The sequence below is a fragment of the Manacus vitellinus genome, unplaced genomic scaffold (genome assembly GCF_001715985.3).
Source record: "Manacus vitellinus isolate BGI_N305 unplaced genomic scaffold, ASM171598v3 scaffold_27_pilon, whole genome shotgun sequence".
Lineage (NCBI taxonomy): Eukaryota > Metazoa > Chordata > Aves > Passeriformes > Pipridae > Manacus > Manacus vitellinus.
In genome coordinates, this window is record NW_021940039.1 from 7,982,919 (window position 1) to 8,003,709 (window position 20,791).

At 50.6% G+C, this 20,791-nt stretch overlaps 1 protein-coding gene across 1 annotated transcript in view; it reads left to right on the plus strand.

The window, feature by feature from the left end:
• Window positions 1-20,791, plus strand: part of ASTN2 (astrotactin 2) — a 272,653-nt gene that overhangs the window by 191,612 nt on the left and 60,250 nt on the right. The gene's annotated exons all lie outside the window — the stretch shown is intronic.

The following is a 20,791-nucleotide window of genomic DNA, read 5'->3' on the forward strand; positions in this document are numbered from 1 at the left end:
TGAGTTGGAGTTTCTGAAGTGACTGTTTGATCTGATCAGTCTGAAATGCCACAGGATTGTGGATGTGGGGAGGGGGAAGGTCATCCCTCAACAGCTCAAGGGCTTTACTGGTCTACTCCAGTGAGTACTGCATTGCATGTCCACCTTTGAAAGGACACTTTCAGTTGCCTTGCACAAGGAACTCAAAGCCTGCAGTATTTAGGGAGATCGTTTAGACTGCACAAAACTTCTCCAGGGGAATCTGAAACTTCCCTGGGTTGGAATTTAGTTCCCAGGCTTGTACAGAGTGGTCTGTGCCTTGCAAAGGCTTTGTCAGCATTTCAAGCCATGCTCCAGGAGCTGCTGGACAAGGCGTAGGGCTGTGAAGGATGGGGCTGGATTTGAGTGAGTCAATGATGGATTTCAAAAAATAGGACTTGAGACCTTGAGTGATGGTAGTGCTGCATGGAAAGCCAGGCAGAACCTACTGCTTTTTGCCCGAGGATTTTGGATGTAGTTTGTTAAAGAAGCTTGTGGGACTCGCTGGGGGCAGCTGGTCTCAGAGCAGGGAGCCTCGCTGTGCTCGTGCAGACTTGCAAGGGCTCCCAGGGAATCCTGGCAAGATGTTTGGCTGTGTTTCCCTGTTGGGAAAAACAGCCTTGGGAAGACGATTCAGAGAAAGATCAGGGGTTGCACACAGGCAGTCCTTAGGTCGGGGTCAGCTTTCTCAGCTTGTGGTGGGGATTTTTCTTCTCCTCACTGATGTAAGACCCTCTGAGCCAAGTGTTTAGCTACCATGAGCTGTCTCAGTACACGGCCACAAAGAAGCTTCCACTCTCTCTGTTCATCCCAGGCCCGTTTATTCTGCCTCTGCAACATAGATGCCACCATGTCCAAAAATTGTGTGCTGTAGGAGCTGGCCTATTTCTGCTATAGAGAGCCAGATCCCCACATCCTGGTGGCCCTGGCTGTTTGTGGAGACCCCTGTGAGAGGGAGCTCTGGTTCCTGGCTCATACAGGGCCTTTCTCCTACACCTTTCCAGCACCCAGTTCCAGGGCTGCCCAATGTGGCCATGGCCCCTGGGTTATGTTTCTTGTTTCCTGACATGGAAGGAGGCTAGTTCTTTATCTTGAAGGGACACCCTCCAGTAATGGAGAAAGAAAACAAGCCACCAAAGGAGGGGCTTTGTTTTGGATGGTGATTCCAGATTGCTCACACATTGGTCAGGTGAGGCCAGACCAGGGAAACGTGGGGTTTCTCCTTTGAAGTGGCTGGATCTTTGCCTGGCAACCAGAGTAGGAAATACAGATTATTATTATTATTTTGCTTTTATGACTGCCATGTGTTTGACAGGCAATTGAATTCATTGTGGGGAGTTGCCCTCCCCTCTCCCTACTCTGGGGGACTGCTTGGGACAGAATGACCCTATTAACAATTAAAGAGAAAAGCCAATCCTAAATCTATCCATTTTTTTTCTATGCTGCTTATAACCAAACAACACTCCTGCCTTCATTCCTTTCTTACCCTACAGGCCTCTAATGCCAGATGACTTGATTCCTGCAAATACTTTGCGTAGGTTTGCAGAGGTGCTGACTGCTACAGCTCTCAAAGGCTTCACCCAACCAAAAATCCTGCCCTGGGTGTCCCCTCCCCACCATCATCCACCCATCCTGCTGCACCACAACTCATCCCATCTGAGCAGCATCCACAAAAACAGTAACTCAACCCCAGAGGGGGAATCTTTGGGAGGTGGCATGTGGGATATGAAATTTGGATGGCTTCTAATGGATGTTGGCACGTCGTCCTTCCCCCTCAGTCTCTCAGCTGCTGGCAGGGAGGAGCAGGTTGCTCCTGGTGCTGGGAGGTTCACCACAGGTATTGGCAGTGTGGCAGCTCTGGACTGGAGAGCTCTTGAGGCTGCTGCCATTCATCCCTTGGATCTCTTGAGTTTAAATGAGTGAGTTATTTGTGCTTGGACAGTGGTTTTGTTTGCTTTGTTGCATTTGTAGCCATTTCTTATTGTGATTCCTGGCACTGGCTGAGGCTAGAGCTGTCTCAACCTGTTCATCAGCCCTGTTGCAAAGTAGATGGTACCTGCCTTCTGCCTTCCTCCTGCCCCACACAAGCCTCCAGTCTCTCACCCACACAAAACTCCTTGGCCTCCCCTTTGCAACTGGAAGATGTAGCTTTTCCCTTGAGCCAGAAAATATTTACTCCTCTTCCTCCTGGAGCAGAGTCAGGAGGGAGTTTTGAGGTTGGTCTAACACGTGTCCCCTCTGCTCCCTGCTGGGCTCCACACGAGCGGGTGATGCTGCGGGACGGGGCGCAGGGAGCCGGGAGCCTGCATGGCTCGGCTGCCCTCGGCTGCGGGAGCTTTTTTTAAGAGGCTTGTTACTGGTGCTTAGAAAAACACAGCCCTTGGCCCATCTGAGGCCGAGAGGAGGTGAACTTGTGTGCGAAACAAACCACGCTTTCAACACCAGCGCGCGGGGAGCGAGCGGGCCCTGCGCTCGGGAGCCAGCGGAGAACGCGGGGAGCAATTACATCCCAAAGCTGTTTATTAAAACTTGTGGAAATTACTCATAACTCCATGTGTGCGACGGCTTTGTAGTTGAGTGATGCTCTTTGTTTGAACATGGGGCTCTCGGAGAGGGCGAGAGCGTGGTGTGGTGTGTGTGTGTGTGCGCGCGGCCGAGCCCGCCAGCGCATTATGTCATGGACGAAGCAGGCGCTGCACTTGAGAGAGGGAGAGGGAGAAATGTGTTTTACAGGGTGAGGTACAAACTGAAATGGCTGTGAACATCTGGAACTGATATTAGGCTTGGAAAATGTTTTCTGTCACTCCAACACTCCTCTGGAGGAAGGTTTCTGAAGTTAAGAAGCTCCAAAGGGGATGGGGGGGGGGTTGTGGAGGGATGGGGGGATAACATGACTGTGGTGCAAAGTGCTTTTTATGTCTCCATTCTCTAAGCCAGGCCGTGTCCCTGCCTGTGCCAGAGCGGGTATCACCACTGCTAGTTGTGGTGGCCCTGGCTTAAAAAGTCCCCTGGAGCAGCTGAGCCCCTCTGCCTGAGCTGGTCTTGCATGGGGAGTGCAGCATCCTCCAGCTCATGCTGGGCAGGAGGACAGAAGGATCCTTGCCCTTGTTGTAGGGTTGGGAGACGAGGAACTGAGGTGGGAGGCCTTGTCTGAAAGCTGAAGGGTGAAATCCTGGTGTGGGGACAGGCAGAGCTGTGCCTGGTTTTAACACCACCTGGACCATCTCTGGGGCCCACTTGGGAGGTCGGACCCGCCTGGGGGCTGGAGCAGGTTGGAGCTGCTGCTGCGAGTGAGCAAAATGCAAGGTTTAGAAATAAAAAAAAACCGCTTTGAATGTGTTTGTAGCACATTTGTAGGGATGGCTGGGGGAAGACGAGGGGCTGGGCTTTGGCTGTGTGGTGGACTGCGGTCCATGGGCTGAGCAGGGGACTGTGTTGCTACTGTGATGCTTTGTGGCTCTGGGAGCTCCTCGATCCCTTCATCAGTGTTCTTTCCCTGGTGCAATTTTATTCCCCTCCTGCCCCTCTGTTTGTTGCTGGGTCTCTGAACACAGATCTGGGGGGATTTTGGGAGGGCAGCCATGTGCCTGCACCGTGGATGGTGAGGGGGGTGGTTTGAGGGGTGAGCCGTGAGGGTGTCTCAATGCACTTTGCTGGTAATAAGTCAGGCCTTGCATGTTCTGATGTAGGAACGGGCTCTCCTTTCTCTGCAGACAAAGGGGCAAAAACAAGACACAGAGGTAAAATGCCCGTGCTGAGGTCACGAGAGCTGGACAGTGAATTAACCTCAGCATGGGACAGTATTCACCTCTGAGAGCAGAAGGGGGTGCAGGTCCTGGATCCCCCCAGCTTTGTGCCCTGCCCTGTGCTCACTCTGCTGTCAGGACCCCCAGGATGGCCACTGAACTACTCTGCACCTCCCAGTCATTCCCCACCACCAAGGTGGGCAGCCCTGTACCTGTGCACAGCACTGGCAGTAGCTCTGTCCTTGAGCATGAATCCACCCCCTCCTGCTTGTGCTCCAGCATCAAAGTGGGCAGAACTGGGGAGATGCAGAGAAAGGAAGTGTCCCTTGCTGTCACTGTGGTTGAAGGTGACAGCAAGTGTGAACTAAGTGTTGCCACAATGCACTGCTAGCTCTGTGCTGCTGGCGCAGGTCACAGAAGGATTGGGAAGCTCTCCCTCTCTCCCAGCCCTTCATCTTCTGTCCTGTGCTTTGTAGGCTCTCACACTGTGGTTTCCTGCCTATTTCTGTGGTACTTTACAGCTCAGTGTGTGCTGACAGCTGAGTCAGTGTAGCTGGGGACATTGCAGGGTATTGGCTGGATAAACTACACAACAAACAGCTCACCTGTTTTTATACAGCAGGTGGTCATGAGATGCCCTGTCCCTGCAGGGCAGGTGAGGTCTGAGCAGAGACTCCTAAAGTTTATGACCTCAAGGGATCCTGGCTGCTCTGGGATCTTTTTCCAGTGATCATGTTCTGAAGAGGTAGCCCTCATCCAGAACAGCTTGTAATCCTCAAAGAAAGGATGAGAACAGAAACACAGCCTGCTGAGTGAGCTTGTTGGAGACCTCAGAGCAGGAGAATGTGGAGTCTGGCAGCCTGCTCAGAGACCTCTGGTGTGCTGGGACCCTCAATATACAAGACTGTGGTGTGGAGAAGAGCCAGCAGGTAACCTGGGAGGGTGTCTGGAGAGCAGACTGGGCAGAGTGATGTGCAAGAGTGGAGGATATGGTTATATAAAACCTGTGCACATCACCATGCCAGCGTTGCAGACCTCTCTGGAGCAGAGCTGCTCTGCAGAGGAGTCTTTGCATATGCATCAAGTCTATAAAAGAAAGTGAAAGAGGTCAAACCAGAAGGCTGAGTGTCTTGTACACTTGCAAGTTGTGCTCTGAATCGAGGCTCAGGAGTATCTTATTTATATCTTCCCTCCGTGGTGTGGAGCACAGCTCTGACGTGTCTGGATGGCCAGGGCTGTATGGATATAGCTATGGCAACCATCACTTCCAGACACCCTCTTGTGTGCAAGCTGTGCTGCTACTGCTGTGTGAAAACCAGGGGTAGGATGGAAGAGGAGAAAAGAACTCTCCTGCCAGAGCAAATCCTGTGTCAGTAAGGAGTCAGTGCAGCCTTCGTACAACCAGGTTGCACTCCTATTACATGCCATAAAAATCATCTTTATAGTCTTGACTGCCAAACAGGCTGAGCACCAGAGTGAAGTAACACAGCAGGAGGTGACACTGCCCTTAGTAAGGAGCTTGAGGTCCAGTTATAACTGGGTAAATATATGAACATTGCCTCTGCCTCTTCTGCAAGCACATGGGTAAAGATGTTTTCAACACCCAGAGTGCCCGTCTTGAGTGCTGAATCCACTTGTTAGCAAAAGGAAAGATGATTCAAAAAGAGGCCTTTGAAGTGAAGGTCAAGTTTTTGGAAGCTGCTTCCTGGGATGTGTTGTGTAATAGCACCAAGCAAGTGCTTAATTTTGGCCATTACCCTGGCTGTGAATCTCTGATTTCTCTCTCACTGGGACAGTTGTAGTTATTTCCACCTACCAGTGTCATTTTTGTATCCTGGAAAGCAGAAGGGAGGTGGAGGGTTCTCAACTCTCAATTAGGGTTGAGTCAGTTGCCGAAATATTTCATTAATTCACATTTCCATAGGGTTGTTCCAGGGTTTTTTATTTTTATCTGCCCAGACACCTTTTGGCCAGAACTGGGCATTATCTTCACTTTCTCCCAAATCACTTTATAGGTGGAGACCTGGGACCGTCTGCCCTTTCCCTGCTGTCTGCAGAGGATGGAGCAGCCTGGCTGGTGCCACGACTGTGTCATGCACTTCAGGAGCACTGTTTGCCAAGGGCTTTGTGCTGTCTGCTCAGAGCTGCCTCTCCCTCAAGGCTAAGGAGAGCTGTAGATGCTCCCTTCTAGCTAAGAGGGCTCTGAACTTCTTTACATGGCAGTTAATGAGGCCAGTCATGGAGTTTTTTTGCTGGTCTGTAATTTTACCCTGTAGGATTAAATTTCTCCTGATCTGGAAAAGTCAAGGCCACAAATCCATCTTGTCAGAAAGCATCAAAAGCCAAGGCTGCTAACACAGCCAGATGGATCACGGCATGTGAGTGCAGAGCAGTGGAACTTTTTCATAGGAGCCTTTATTGACTAGACAGGCTTTTCTAATCAATAAATTGTGGCTGGAATTTGGAGGGAAGCTAAGTCTGTGTCTGCAAAGCTGGTGCTTGGCAATGCAGCCCTGAGCTATGTGGAAAATACAGGCTATGGGGCATCTGTGGATGCAACACAACCCTGCTCTGGGAGGAAACTTGGGCATTCTCACTGAGCAAACTAGGTGAGTCTTCCCTTTGGATGGGCTCTGAATGATGCCCAGACTGAGATTCCCTGCCAGAGTAGGATCTTCCTGGAGATTCTGCATGTTCCTCTCATTCTAACCAAAGCCTGGGATGATATCCTGAATGGGATGGGGAATCTGCTTTCCAGTCCTCTGGCTGCTGTTGAGGTTTCCCATGTATTCAGCTTTGTCAGGTGGCTGAAATACAGTCCAAAAAGTCAGATAGTGTCCCTCCATGCTTCTCTGGAAGGAAATAAGGATAGAAAAGGGTTCCAGGGAGGCACAGAGACTGCCTTGGGACAGCCTATTCTGTCCTGTTTGAAACCTCTCAATCCTTGCACAGGAGGTGCTCTGAGGATGTTGCAATGATCCTGGGCTGTGATCCTGTCAGGTGTGTGCTCTGCCCTGCCAGCATCAAATCTGCTCCAGCCCTCACCCTTCCTCAGGCACATCCACCTTCAGTGGCACATGGTGGTACCAGCCCTCCACCTCTGCATCTCCCAGGCTGAGCTGGGTACACTGTGTGTCCTGAGAACCACCATTCCCTGCTCACTAAATTGATGGGGGCTCCTCTTGCTGGGCAGTGGCTCAAGGTGGGACCTCTCATCTATTCCCCATGTTGTGTGAGGGGAGTTCAGTAAAAATGGAGAGGGATTAAACCTCGAGTCAGGGGATTTGCCAATTAAAATAACTGCTCCTCCTGCAGTTTCATATGATACAACAGAGACCCTCCCAGTCTCCCCTGTGACCCCTTCCCAGTTTGTTCAGCTTGCCAGGGATTGAGATCTGGCTCTTTGGAGCGAGGGGGCAGCTGGGTCTAGGTTACATTTCGTGCTGTTTAGATAGGATAAACCTTTCCTCCCTGTAATTGGGTGATTGGACTTGTGAGCTTTCCCAGATATTAATCTGCAGACCCTAGAGGGGGTTAGATTAGGTTATGGAGACATAATAGGAAATACTGCTCTGGCTAGTTTGGGTTATGGGGGATAGGGTGGATATTCTGCAGCATTCCCATGCTGGGTTCCTGCTGATCAGACCTGTGTGGTGAGGTCAAGGAACGGTCTTCTCTCAGCATCAGGTTGACTTGGTCTTTGCTGGGAGCGACTGTCTCTGAACTCTTGCTGCCCCTGTAATCCTGCTTTTCCAAAGAACAGGACTGTGACCTCTCCTTTGCTGGAGGGAGGGGCGGGTGGTACCAACCTGCTGCTGGGCCTTGTTCTCAGAGTAGAGGACATCCTTTTTTTCAAATGGGTGTCACGTCTCCAGGATCCTCGGGATAGAAAAAGCTTCATGTGCATAATTGTTGGTATTTGGACCTAGTAAGATCTTCCTCCTTGCTCACCTGTGTGGTGCCAGCTGTGGGGAAGGGGTTGATGCATCACAGAGGGGATCACTTAGAGCAGTGAGCATTTGAGTGCATGTGTCCCTTCTGCCCCGTGTGAGAGATGTATTTGAGGAAGGATGCCACATTGATCTAGTCAGTGGCAGTGAGATGAGCTTGTCCCTGTGTCCAAATGAGTGTTTTGGAGCTGTGGTGGTGAGGGATCCTGCACTGGAGCAGCACCCTGAGGTGTACTGGAGAAGGGAGTCCCAGCATGTTTGTGCTGCAGAGCTGTTTGCTGTGTGGGTTAATATCTCCTCCTGTTCCTGTGGGCTGTGTCTGGGAGCAGCTCTGCAGTGCTGCTGGACACGAGTTCTGCTGATACAAGTCTGGCTCCAGGCACCAGTCTGAACACTCCTTCCAGCCCTCATTTCTTTTTATTAACAGCGAGATGACAGATAGGGGATGGTCATTAATTTAATAAAGGATGTTTCTGATCACGACTACAGAAGCAAGATCCTGAGGTTTTCCATGGTGGTCTGATGACTCACTCTGATGAAATAGGGTGATGCTGGGATAGGAAATACCTCACTGGAGCTCAGAGCATGGCAATGGCTCTTCCTAAAGAGCAGCCAGGCTCCTACAGTCATTCTGCCATCCTTGGCTGGGCTGTCCTTGGAACTGGCCTCCCCAATATGATGATTACCCACACTGAGAGGAGCTGGATTTCAACTCCAGAGAGATCCATTCACCCAGTGGGTCAATTTGCTAGCTTTAATGAGGTTCACTCCTGGTTTCCCTGGTGCCAGCCCTGGACGCTTGCCTGGGATGACAGTGGAGTCAGGGAACATTGAGGTGTGGCTGAGATACCACTCTCCCCATCACACCCTTTGTGGCACACCCAGATGTGTGCATGCTCAAGAGGGCAGGTAGCAGCAGCTCAGCTGTGCTGTGAGAGGAGAGCTTGTACAGTGTAACAGATAATACTTGGCTCTTCTTTATCCTGTGCTGTCATCTGTGGAAATCAATAAATCTCACCAACTCCACTGTGCAGACTGGGAAATTGAGGCGTTCAGCAGTAAAAATTGCATGTGGACTCTAAATCCAGAAGAGCCAGTTAAGAGCAAGGGGTCTAAATCTTTGTGCAGTTAACATTTACTGTGCTGGCTGCTCTCAAGCCTCAGAAGTTCACACTTGGCTGCAGATTGTTTTTGGATCTCTGTTACCAGTTCCTTTGGAAAACTTGGGGGTTGTTGTGGTAGATGGAGAGTGTCAAGCTCAGGTGGATGTGCCCATCCTGCTGAGACACAGTGAGCAGGAGGAGTAGGTACCCCCAGCATCAAAGAAACCATCAGGTCTGCCCTGTCCTGGTGCCCCAACTCTCACAGATGGGAGATGGTCACCCGATCTGGGTGCTCTGGGGTGTGCCAGACCCTCTGGAGACAATATGCAGTGGCTGCAGGGACTATTCCTCCTCGGCATCCTGACTTTACAAGGGTTCCTCCAACAGCTCTGCAGCTGATGGAGCTTCCTCTATTGGATACCCCCAGGATGGTGGGATGGTGTCTGGAAGCACAGCCCCATCTGGGCACCCTGGTTTCTGGGGATAAAGGCATGATCATTGTCTCCTTATTTAAGTTAAGGAGTTGTCTTTAAAATATCCCAGGCCTTTTCCAGTCCCCAAGGATGAGCTCAGAGAAGCAGCAATAGCTGCTTAAAATTGGGTGCTGGGGCCCTCAGACTTCAACAGAGGCTGCGTGTTCCCCTCCCGGGGAAGCTTTTGGGAGGACTTTTGGCCCCTGCTCTGCCTGGCCCCAGCTCCCAGCCTTCCCGCTCCCTCCTGGCCCCAGAGCGGGAGGCTGCGGAGAGACATTGCCAGAGCTCGTTGGGAACGGGGCTGGAGGAAGGAGCGTGTGAGCCAGAGAGATGGCCCGTGATGGGGGGAACATTGGAAAGCTGAAGGTGGGTGGCTGGACAGGCTTTCCTTGCTCGCTCCAGCTGTGCAGGAGGGTCGGCTGCTCGGCATCTGCCTGGATCCTCCAGCCACAAACAGCTGGCGCATCCATGGGAACACGCCGAGCTGCGCCGGGACCGGGTCAGCCAGCAACCTTCAGCTCCCAGCTGGGGGCTGATCCTGCACCCTGGGAGCAGGGAGGGTCCTCTCCCCCGAGGTGACCCTGCACTCCTCTCTGCACGTACGGTGGTGGGCACAGGGTGTGGTGGACACCGAATCCAGGCCGCGGGGTTAGGAATGGGAAGTGCCGTCTCCCCTGTGCTTATCCAACGACCTCCTTGAGCACATGATAGAGTTCCTTTATCTGCTCATATAGCCAGAAAACAATCCAGATCTGTCCATAATCCTGTTAGAGCCTTTGACTCTTGCTCCTGTGACTCCCAGCAGCTCTAATTACGGATACTCATGCTGGTGATTAATGACTGGATTCATCTTCACTGGCACCACTTTTTGCGTGTGCAGCCTGATTTTTCCCCCTTCACAACGGTTTGTGCAAAGGGGAAATAGTCCCTGTTAAAAACCATCAGCGCAGAAATGTGGCGTTGTTGGCGTTCTGCCTTCGTCTGGCCCTTCTGCATCCTGTCCATCCTTTCACTTATCTCCCCCCAGCCTTTCATCTCTGAGAGAACGGCCCTAATTGCTGCGCGCTCTAATTTTGCTGCACTGTATCCCATAAATCACTCGGACGCACGGAGCGTTTCCCTGCTCCTTAACAAAAGGAGCGGGATTTTCTCCTCTGCTGCATGTTTTACAGGTGACTAATTGCATCAAGGCACCTTTGAAGCAATGGCTTCATCAATTGCTCATCCTGCAGACGCATCGCTGGTTATGTATGCCTGATCAGAATCCTGCATTTATTAGGATTAATTTATTCCCCAATCATTTTTCATCCGCCACAAGGACAGGAAAGTTGAGTGATGTTACTTGCTCAGCTACGTAAGCACGATTTCTTGCCTCATTACTGAGCCTGAGATATTTTTGTTGCACGCTGAAACTTCTCCAATTGAAAATGAGTAATGTTACGTCTCGGACAGAAGCGCTCCCAGAAAACCAGAGAAATCAGGTTATTTCAGGGCGCCTACAAATTGGCTTTAGATCATCATCATCTTCCTTCCTAATTTTACCCCACCCCCATTTGTCATGGGGCACATTTCTTGGGGCTTTGTACAAAGGGGGGCAGGGATGGGTAAGAGTATGTTTCTCCCAACTACAGACCATCCAAAATGGGGTTTCTTGTTGTCCTATGGAGACACGTTGAGAGAGAGCTGGGGGTGTTCAACCTGGGGAAGAGAAGGCTCCAGGGAAACCTTAGAGCCTCTTCCAGTCCCTAAAAGTGCTACAAGAGAGCTGGAGAGGGACTTTAGTCAAGGACTTGGAGTGACAGGACGAGGAGGAATGGCTTCCCACTGCCAGAGGGCAGGGTTAGATGGGATATTAGAAAGAAATTCTTTATGATGAGGGTGGTGAGGCCCTGACACAAGTTGCCCAGAGAAGCTGTGGCTGCCCCATCCCTGGAAATGTTCAAGGCCAGGTTGGATGGAGCTTGGAGCAACCTGGTCTAGTGGAAGGTGTCCCTGCCCATGGCAAGGAAGTTTTAACTTGATGATTTTGAGGTCCCTTCCATCCCAAACCATTCCATGGTTCTGTAATCCTATAAGTTAGCAAATCCTTACAAGGCTGCAGGAAATATTCTGGGTGTATGGCTGAGCAGGATGGGTGTGGAAGGGCTGGTGGTATGAAAAAGGATGTGGTGAACACAAGCTGAGCATCTCCAGGGAGAAGGAACTGTAGCTGGTGGGGACAGACACCAGTAAACATGGGCAAATTCACACTTTTGTTTAAGGCTGTGGTCAAAGTTTTGTGGGAGTAGTGGCTGATAACAACTGCCAGAAGCCCTTGACTCAGCTGCTAACCTCCCACCCCCAGAAAGGCTCCTCTTTTGGGAAGGAGGGAGCTTGTTTACATCCAGGCAGGAATTTTGCCTCTGCTACTTCCAGTCTGGTGTTCATCTGCCCTTAACTCACTACTGGCCCCAGCAAGTGTCTGGGGGCTGGATATAGCAGCATAACTTATGTACCAAATGGGGTCATTTTCAACCAGAATCTGAGGTTAAGAGTAGTTTGGGGCAGCTGTGGCAATGCTGGAGAGTCTCACCTGGGTGTTGTGCAGTGCTGGGATGAGGAAGTGCAGGAGAGAGGATGCAGGAACAGTGGGGGTGGATGGTTTCCTTCTGTTGTACTGTGAAGGAGTGCACCAAGGCACCAAGGGGCTAGGAAAGTGCTTGTGCAGCACTGAGGAGCTCAGCTTTGGCAAGAGACCAGAGAAAAGTAGGTGACTGCTTTGGAGAGGTTGGAGAGAGGGCAGCTCTCGACCCGGGAGACATATCAAAGCCTGGGGCTGTACAGACATATGCTTATTTTATTTTGCTACAGCAAGCTGGCAAGATATCAGCTGTTTTGATGGCAAATCTGCTGTCCTGTGGGATGTCCAGCCTTGGTTCATGTCCTGTGTAATGGGACTGACTATAGAGCCCTGGTCCCTGGCTGGCACCGAGCCCTGCAACCCCGCTCTCCCTGTGGCCTCATGGTGGGTGTTTGGGTTGGGGTGGACAAAAAGGGGTCAGGGTGGACAAAGAGGGGCTGTTGGCAAAAAAAAACAAAACATGGCAAGAAGCAGAGGATGCTGGTAGCTGTGGGTCTTTGCCTACAGAGGGGGCTCCTGCACTGCCCAAGGCCATCCGGTCTGGGAAGGCAGGAGAAGGGATGCAGCGGCTGCCAGCTGACCTTTCTCAAACAGTTCATGGGTTTCCAGAGCAGCCGAGGTGTCAGCGGTGTAGAGCAGTCACAGCTTCCCAGTCGCTGGAGGAGGAAGGCAGGGGGCACTCGAAAGGGGAGGAAAAGGCTCCATCCTGGAAGGGTGGAAACCTCCCAACCCATTAACTGTTTCTCCACGGAGAGCGATGGAAAGCAAACAAGGGGCTGCTTTTCTCCTGTGCCAGCTCGCCTGATCCCATCCCTCCTCTCTTCTGCCCCTGCCTGCCTTTCCCTACTGTCTCTTATAAAGGCAGGACCTGGGATATTGAGGATTTAGGTGGAAAATCAGCTCTTCCCCACCAAGCCGATCAGCCCTGCACGGGAAAGCAAAGCCTCCGCACCCGGAGCCTTGGCGTCCCCAGGGCTGTGTCTCCGTGCAAAGCCCTCTGCTTTGACGAACTCTCTGCAATCAGACTTAATTAGTAGGCAGGGACCCACAGAAAAAACCTCTTCCAACCCTTTTTTAACCGGCCTGGTGCTCTGCACTGTCAGATCTTGCTGAAAGCGCGTTTGTCTCAAGCGAGGGAAGGGGCCGGGTTGTTCCGCGACAGCCTAAAAACTGAGACACTTTCCCTCACGGATGACAAAGCTGGGGAGTAAATTAGCGGGCAGAGTCTGTGAAAGGAAATGTTTCCTTAAACGTTTCCATAAAAGCTAATTGGCCTGTAAGAGCAGCATACCTGTGGGCCGCTGCCTCCCGGGGTTCAGGGCTCGGGGAATCTATTCCTGGCTCGACTAATAATTTTCAGTGTGACTTTGAGCAGGTCATTCCAGTTCTTTGTGCCTTGGTTTCCCCCTCTCTGAAATGAGAAGAATACTCCCTTACAGAGCACTGATAAGGTTTAAGTACTAAAATTTTATTACTCCATTGAAGATCCTTGGCAAAGGGATATTATGCAGATAGAAGGTTAATGATGATGATGGGGAGAGAATAAAAGGAGAAATTGCTGTTTTATTTTTATTTTGTTCTTTAAATGATGCTCAATAGCCAGTTTTCGATTGAGGAATAAAACCCAGTCCCCTGTGACCACCAAATTATCTTGCAAATGCTGTTCTGTGTGCTCTTAAAGCTTGCAGAGAGAATGAGGAGCCATACTCCCTTTCTGTCTTTGTAGGAGAAATCAGCAAAATGCGACAAAAATCATCAAGAGATTTTCTCTTCTCAGTTAGGAAGCTTTTCTGGATTCATGGATAATTGAGAGAACTTCCCAAGAGGCCTCCACCCAGTCTCTGTTAGAGACTGATGGTCCCTGCTGGGGTGATAATTCCACTGTATCAGGTATGGTGTGTATGGGACAGCTCCTTGCCCAGGGCCTGAGCAGATGGAGGGACTTGCCAAGGTACGTAGGAGGTCTGACAGGCCAGGCAAGCAGGACTTTAGCACTGCCAGAGGGAATTAAAGGCTGAACAAGCACATCCCAGCATTGTGACGACCCAGAGAGCCAAAGTCCCTGTTCCAGGTGAAGAGCCTGTCAGTGTCCGCAGCAATTCTGGGGGCTGGCAGGGGTGCCCGCAGAGTGAGTGCCCACCAACCCCTCTCTGACCCCAAAACCCTGCCCAGGGCACCCTGCCCTGGCAGCACCACTGGCCACCCCAGCTGGTCATCCTCCCCCCAGCCACCGTGGGCTGTAAATGCCAACCCCAGCGGAGCCCGGCGCAGTCTGCGGCCGAGCGTCTGCTTATTTATTCCTGCCTTCATTTGTTTTTTTCACAAACATTGGCTGTGTCAAGAATGCCTTGTTCGTCACCCCAGACTATTACAAAACTTAAGGTCAAATTCATGGTATAATTGTGGCTGGGGGAAAGGACAGTATGGATGTGTTGGTCCCCAGTGGGTGAAGTGGGGGGGCTGGAGGATGCTGTCTCCTCTTTTTTCTACCAGTTGTGGGTGAGAATTTCCCATCCTGGTGGCAATTCCCAGCCATGGAATGGAGGCTGCATCTGTGAAGATGCATTCTTGGTGCCTGTGCTCTCTTTTGTCCTGCTGAATTCTGCTTTGAAGAAATATTTAGTGAGATGTGGTTTGTTAGGGGAGGTAAGAGCTCTTGTTAGGCCAACTCATATACCTGGAGAAGTAAACAGGGGAAAAAGACCACCTTTTGGACACACAGTGCTCTGTTAGTCAGCAGCCAATCCCAAGCACCATTCCCCTACCCTCCTTGTGGTCCAGTGGCTTGTTTGGAAGATGTGAGACCTCTGCCTATTTTTCCTGTCTCCTCACCCTTGTTAATACCCCTCTGGTTGCCCACACAACCCAGTGCCTGTCTCCTTGTGGAGGGTTTCACTGGCAGAGTTCTGGTGCCTGTTCACCATCTGCCCATACCAGGAGATGACTGGGAAAAAGAGAGCTTGGGACTTGGGAAAAAGAAAGCTTGGGACTTTGCACTGTCTCTTTTCTTGGGGAAGAGTCCCACCCCAGAGCCTGTATTAGGCTCATAGAATAGTTTGAGTTGGAAGGGACCTTTAAAAACCATCTAGTGCAATTCCCCTGCAGTGAGCAAAGACATCTTCAACTAGGTCAGGTCTCTCAGAGCTCCATCATTCAACCCTAAAGTGTTTGTTGATCACTTTTCTCTCTGCTGTTGACCTCTTGAATATCTCTGAGTTTCTTCCCAGCACTTTCAATTTAATTGCCTGTGCAGTAGGCTTCTAGACAAGGATCTCTGCACTGTCCCCATCCCTTCAGCATGTTTTCTCAGAGCTTTCTCCCAAAACTTTAATGTGTACAGACACATGAGTTTTATCCTCATCCCCATTCCTCTCTCCCTCATTCCTCCACCTCTGTCTGGATTCTCCTGGCTGTGTCTGGGAAGGATTCAGCTCTAGGTGCAGGGTCTGCACTGGGGAAGGGGCCATGTTCCCTTTAACCTTCCCACCTCTATAAATAGTCATGGTGGATTTGTTGAAGATGTGGGTTGATTTGGGGTTTTTTTGCCATCTGTGTCTGTATAGAGCCAATGTGGGACTATGATGGTGACAGTATTTCACCATCACAGTGAGGGGACCCATAAGGATCATTGAGTCCAACTCCCTGAAGCAGGGGTTGCCTGCTCATATGTATGCATATAAAGTCTCTCCCAACAAGCCCCTGATCCCTCTTGGGACCTTGAGGTGCTGCTGCAAGATGAAACAATCGATACCACCGCCCAGCAAAAGGTCACGTTGCATCAGCAAAACTCATCTTTGTAAAGAACAGGAGCTCAGTCTGTCTCTCTGTGTAAGAGCCAGGCTGCAAGCTGTTGCCAGATGAGCTGTTTGGGTGTTTGGTTTGTGTAGTGGATGATGGAGAAAGGTTGGAGGGAAGATCCCACAAAGTGTAGGTTTGCCTCCTGCCCCTCTGCAGCCTCTCTGCCCGTGCTCCACTCACTCAGTGCTTATTCATATCAGCAATAAACCCAGCCCTTTTGTGACCTTAAGTGATGTTTTAGGATTTCTTTTATTTGTGGACCTTGGCTTGGCCTTCTGTCACTATTTGTCTCTCCAAGAAAAGGATTCTGCTCTTTCAATTTCTGCATCCAGTTTGGAGGGGGGGATATTACCAATCGGGATCAGTAAATAGCTCATCTGACTTCATAACACTTAGCATTTAGACAGTGCTTTCCACTGGCAGAGCCCTCTGCAAACTCCCAGTAATCCTCCCTGCACCCCTCGAGTTAGGTAAGTATAACTAATCCCAAACAAATAGCTTCAGTGTGGAACTAATGTAGAGAATGCATAAGAGTAATTTAAGGTTTAAAAGAAAACTAGTGGGTAATCTCACTGCAAAATTATTAAAAAAAAGGGCAGAGAGAAGGAAAAAAGCCTCAGTTATTGAATGTGAAAGTTAAATCATCCTGGAACACGTTGTTAATTTGCATTTCAAGTAGCCAGGAGAGGCTGTAGATATTACAACTACTTAGTGTAGGCTGTTTGGAGGTATGAAACACATCAAAGCTTCAGTAATATGTAAAATAATAAGATGTAAAATGCCCTCAGGTTTAACCTTTTTGTGTATGTTGGACCTTATCAGGTTTTTCACATAATTTTTTTAAAATCCTGCAAACAATACTGAATTCCATATTTTCTGTGTGTTTATATCTAATAAACTGTAGACTTCCCATTTCTGGAAGTGTTCGAGGCCAGGCTGGATAGGGCTCTGAGTAACCTGGTCTAGTGGAAGGTGTCCCTGCCCATGATAGGGGTTCGAATGAGATGATCTTAAAGGTCCCTTCCAACCCACACCATTCCATTCTTCTATTTACTTGTATCCCAGTTTCACCCTTCCCCTGCCTCTGATCTCTGATGACTGGGAACTCAAGAAGCTTTGCACACCCTCATTAGTAGCTTCATCAGTGTATCTTGTAATTTGTGTGTCTTGGTTCCCATTTTTCCAAGTTCAGTTGAACAGTTGCATTTGGCACCAGCAGAACTCAATCCATATTCCATTTGGGATAAATTTCTGAATGGGCTCAAAATCAGATTTCCTTTGGAAGCTGAGTATCTGATCTTGGTTCTAGATGATGACCTGCCTTCTTATGCATCCTTCCTCACGTGCAGGAAACCACATCTGAAGGATTTGTGAGGAATCATGGAATGTTTTAGGTTGGAAGGGACCTTAGAAATCATCTTGTTCCAACCCCTTGCAATGGACAAGGACATCTTCCACCAGATCAGGCTGCTCAGAGCCCTAGCTGCAATAAGAGGCTGAGATTTCCAGTCTGATGGCTCAACAGACCACCTCCCATCTGCTTTCCAGTGCCAGCCCTGGGTGCTGGACCAGACCCGGGACTCCAGCAGACCAAGTCTTCTGTGAAAATGCACTTGCTTGTACTATTATTTGCTCCCCCAAGAAATCTTCTTGCAGACTGAGAGACTCTGAGCTGGCAGTTTCCTTGTGTGTATCCTCTGAATGGGTCTTGCATGGACTTTAAAAGATGATCCCTATGTAAAAACACCTTTTTGGATTTCTTGCACCCTGTGCTGTGTCAGATGTCACATGATCCATCGGGGTTTTGCAGAGACATTTAGCTGCAGATGCTGTTGCAGGTGCAGAAACATCTGTTATTGCAGATGCAAACCCAAGGAGCTATAGAACATCATAAGGACTGTTTTGCAGCACTTTTTTTGCTCCCAAGCATTGCCAGTCCCAACTGGCAATGGAGTCCACTTCTCCCAGAAGTGGAGACTAAGTGTGAGACAAACTGTAGTCCGTGCCAGGCTAAGAAGCTATGTTAGCAGAGCTGCAGAGGATACTCTCCATGGGCTTTTTTGCCTTACACTCACATAAATCCACTGCCTCCTGCCCCAGGTATTTCCAAGCAATTACAAATTTGCCTCAGACTTCTCTTGCCCTCCATCCTCAGCCCCATGTTTTGAAAGGAGAGTAATGAACCATGCCTGAAGAGGACCAAGCATGACCATTTATTGCAGAGATCAGGTTCAGGAGAGGCAGGAGGGAACCCACCCCTCCCTCGTGCCCCCCGCCCTCCCCTCTGCCCGCCGTACCATTCTGCTGCAAACTTCTCAAGAGGAAAGAATAATAAAGGTTTGGCAGGTCTAGTCACACAGTGTAAAATTGAATTAGTGGAGGTATGTGAGGAACATGGCTCGATTTCCATGGGGATGAGGAGATCTTTATCACCATCCCCCCAGGATTATCCCATGCAGCACAAAGCTGCTGTCGATGCTGGCGGGTGGGTGTCCCCCCTGTGAGTCTCACTGGGGTAAAATCAAGGTGATGCCTGAGCTGGGCTGGCCTTGCTGGGCTGGTGGCTTAGCCAGGGTGGGGAAGTGAAAGGGGAGAAGCTGGGGTGAATATCTGCAAAGGTGCAGCCTGGAGATCGGGGAGCAATAGGAGCTGAGAATCCCCAGCTGTTTTCTGCCCTCTCTCCTTTTACAAGGTTTGGCATCTTTTGATGCCCTTTGACAAACCTGTGGGGTTTGAAGAGGTCCTGAGCTGTGGCCAGGGCAGGAGAGGCTGTGTCTGGGGCAGGGAATTGAGGAGATTAAATCCTAATCCCAAGGATAACACTACTGCTTTCCCTATCCACTGCTGATGAGCTTCACTTCCCCCTACGTTCGGTGACAACCAAGAAAATGTCCAGGACTCAACCTGTAGAGGTGTTAGCCCTATTGCAGAGGGATTTTCATCTATCTGTCCCAGAAAGGTCCCTGCAGCCCATCTTGGGCTCGTCCAGCCCAGCACGTCCCTGTCAAACCTCAGGGAAGGTGTGAGCATGGGTGGCAGTGCCACAGGACAGACGTGACGGTGCTAATGACAGGGGAGTGGTGGAAAAGCAGTCCCAGCTTTCTGGGCTGATAGGCTCCACATTCCCTGCCCTGGACAGTGCAGTACAAAATGGAGAGGAAAAGGGAGAGGGAAGAGCCCTGTCTGCACACCCGCCCCGGCGCAGACAAGCCAAGCCTGGGGCCAGGCGGCTGGGAGCGAGAGGCCTCTGTGCTTCCTCCCTCTCCACCCTGGAGGGACGTGGCTGGGTGGAGATCTGGCCAAAGCTCCTGTCCTCTCTCTCGCCAGCACAGCTGAACTGGGGCAACTGGTATCCAGCACTGGCGCGGTTCTGGCATCGGCAGCAGGAGAAAGTGCTGTGCATCCCTATAGCGCGATGGGGGCAAGGAAAAGTGCCTTCAGTGGGATGGGAGAGCATGTGGGATGGGGTGCTGTGGCTTTAGGGTGTGCAGGGCAGGGTTTAAAGCAGAGTCCCACTGCGTCAGGTGGGGAGTTGCCTTCTCATTCCATGGACAGTGTGGGAAATGGTGCAGGGCCAAGGGAAGGGGCTACTCAGGGCACAAAGGCACCCAGAAAGAGAAGAGGGGACCTTGCAGCATCCCCCGGTGTGCACAGGGACTGGAGAACAGTGGGGTCCTGCGTGGGCAGCTGGAAGGCTGGAGAAGCCACCCAGCCCTTTGGTCCTCCCTCCTCCATCAGCTGGATCTGCCACTCGCGGTTTCTTTTTCCCACCTTGGGACAATTTGTCCTTCCTGCTTCCTGAGGAAGGGCAGCAGCCCAGTTCTCATGAGCAGCCCTGCCAGATCGGCTCGCCAGGATCTGCCCATCCCAGGCTGGGAAAACCAGGCCCAAAGTAATGTAGGATGAGCAGATATTCCCTCTGGGTCGCTGCCCACCCTGGGTGTCACAGGCTCCATCAGCACAGTCTCATGGGCTGCACACCAACAGCATTCTGTAATTCAGAAAAGGCTGTTTCTTTTAGGTATGACCCTTTACCATCTAAAGTATCTTATTTTCCAGAGACTTGGACACAATCTCTATGGCTGGGACCCTTCTTGACTGAGCCTGGCCCCTTAGGGCCTCGTTCACACCTCTGTTTTTCCCTGAAATGGCAACCAAGGGCTCTGAACGCTAATAACCCTACACTACTCTTCATAGGGCCTGTGTGCAAGGATCATGCAAACCCTGACATGCAAGCATTCTCCAAAATGGATGGGAGGTCTGCAAGGGGCATTTGGGAAGCTGCTGCAGCTCACCCATTGAGCTGTTTCAGCAGTAGAGTTACAGTAAGTCAGTTTGGCTGCGTGTTGGGGTAAAGCAGAGCAGCATTTTGTCCCACCCTCTGGTGTCTGTAGCACTGTGTCAGTAGCAGAGCCAGGAACAAAACCCATCATTGCCTTTGGGTACCGCTGGCTGCTCCCACTCCCCATTCCAGGCAACTACCCCACAGCATCTCAGGACCCCTTTCTGATGCCAAAACACTGGCTCAGGTGGTGAAATGTTCAGTTCCCAGACCAGCAAAGGGTTAAAAACAACCCCATTTGTGGGCATGGTGCTGCTGCCCAGGGGCCCCTTGGTGCTGAGCCCTTGGGTGCTGAGCCAGCCAGGATGGGCAGCATGGGGCTGCCTGGCCACAGTGCCAACTCAAACCCTTGGCATTTACTCACCACACACCTTCCCTCATCCTCAGGCAGTAGAGCCCACAACCCTTTTGCTTGTTTGGTTTTGTCCTGTAACCAGCCTGTTTATTGTTCTGAAAAGGTTAAATTGGTCAGGGATAAAAAAAAAGGATAGATTTTTTTTTTTCTTCCCCTTTCTAATGAGAGTCTGGGGACCTTTTCCCTGCTGACGTCAGAGTCATATCCAATAGCCTTTGCAGTGAGGCCTGATTTGCAAAGGACACCCTGGGGAAAAGCAAAAATCTTGGTGAAACCTTTAAAAAGAAAAAAGCACCCTTTGAGACGATTTTCTGCTTCTTTTATGTCCTGATTTCACCTTCTAATTACTAATTCCTTACTCCTTTTTTTCTTTTTATTTCCCCCCG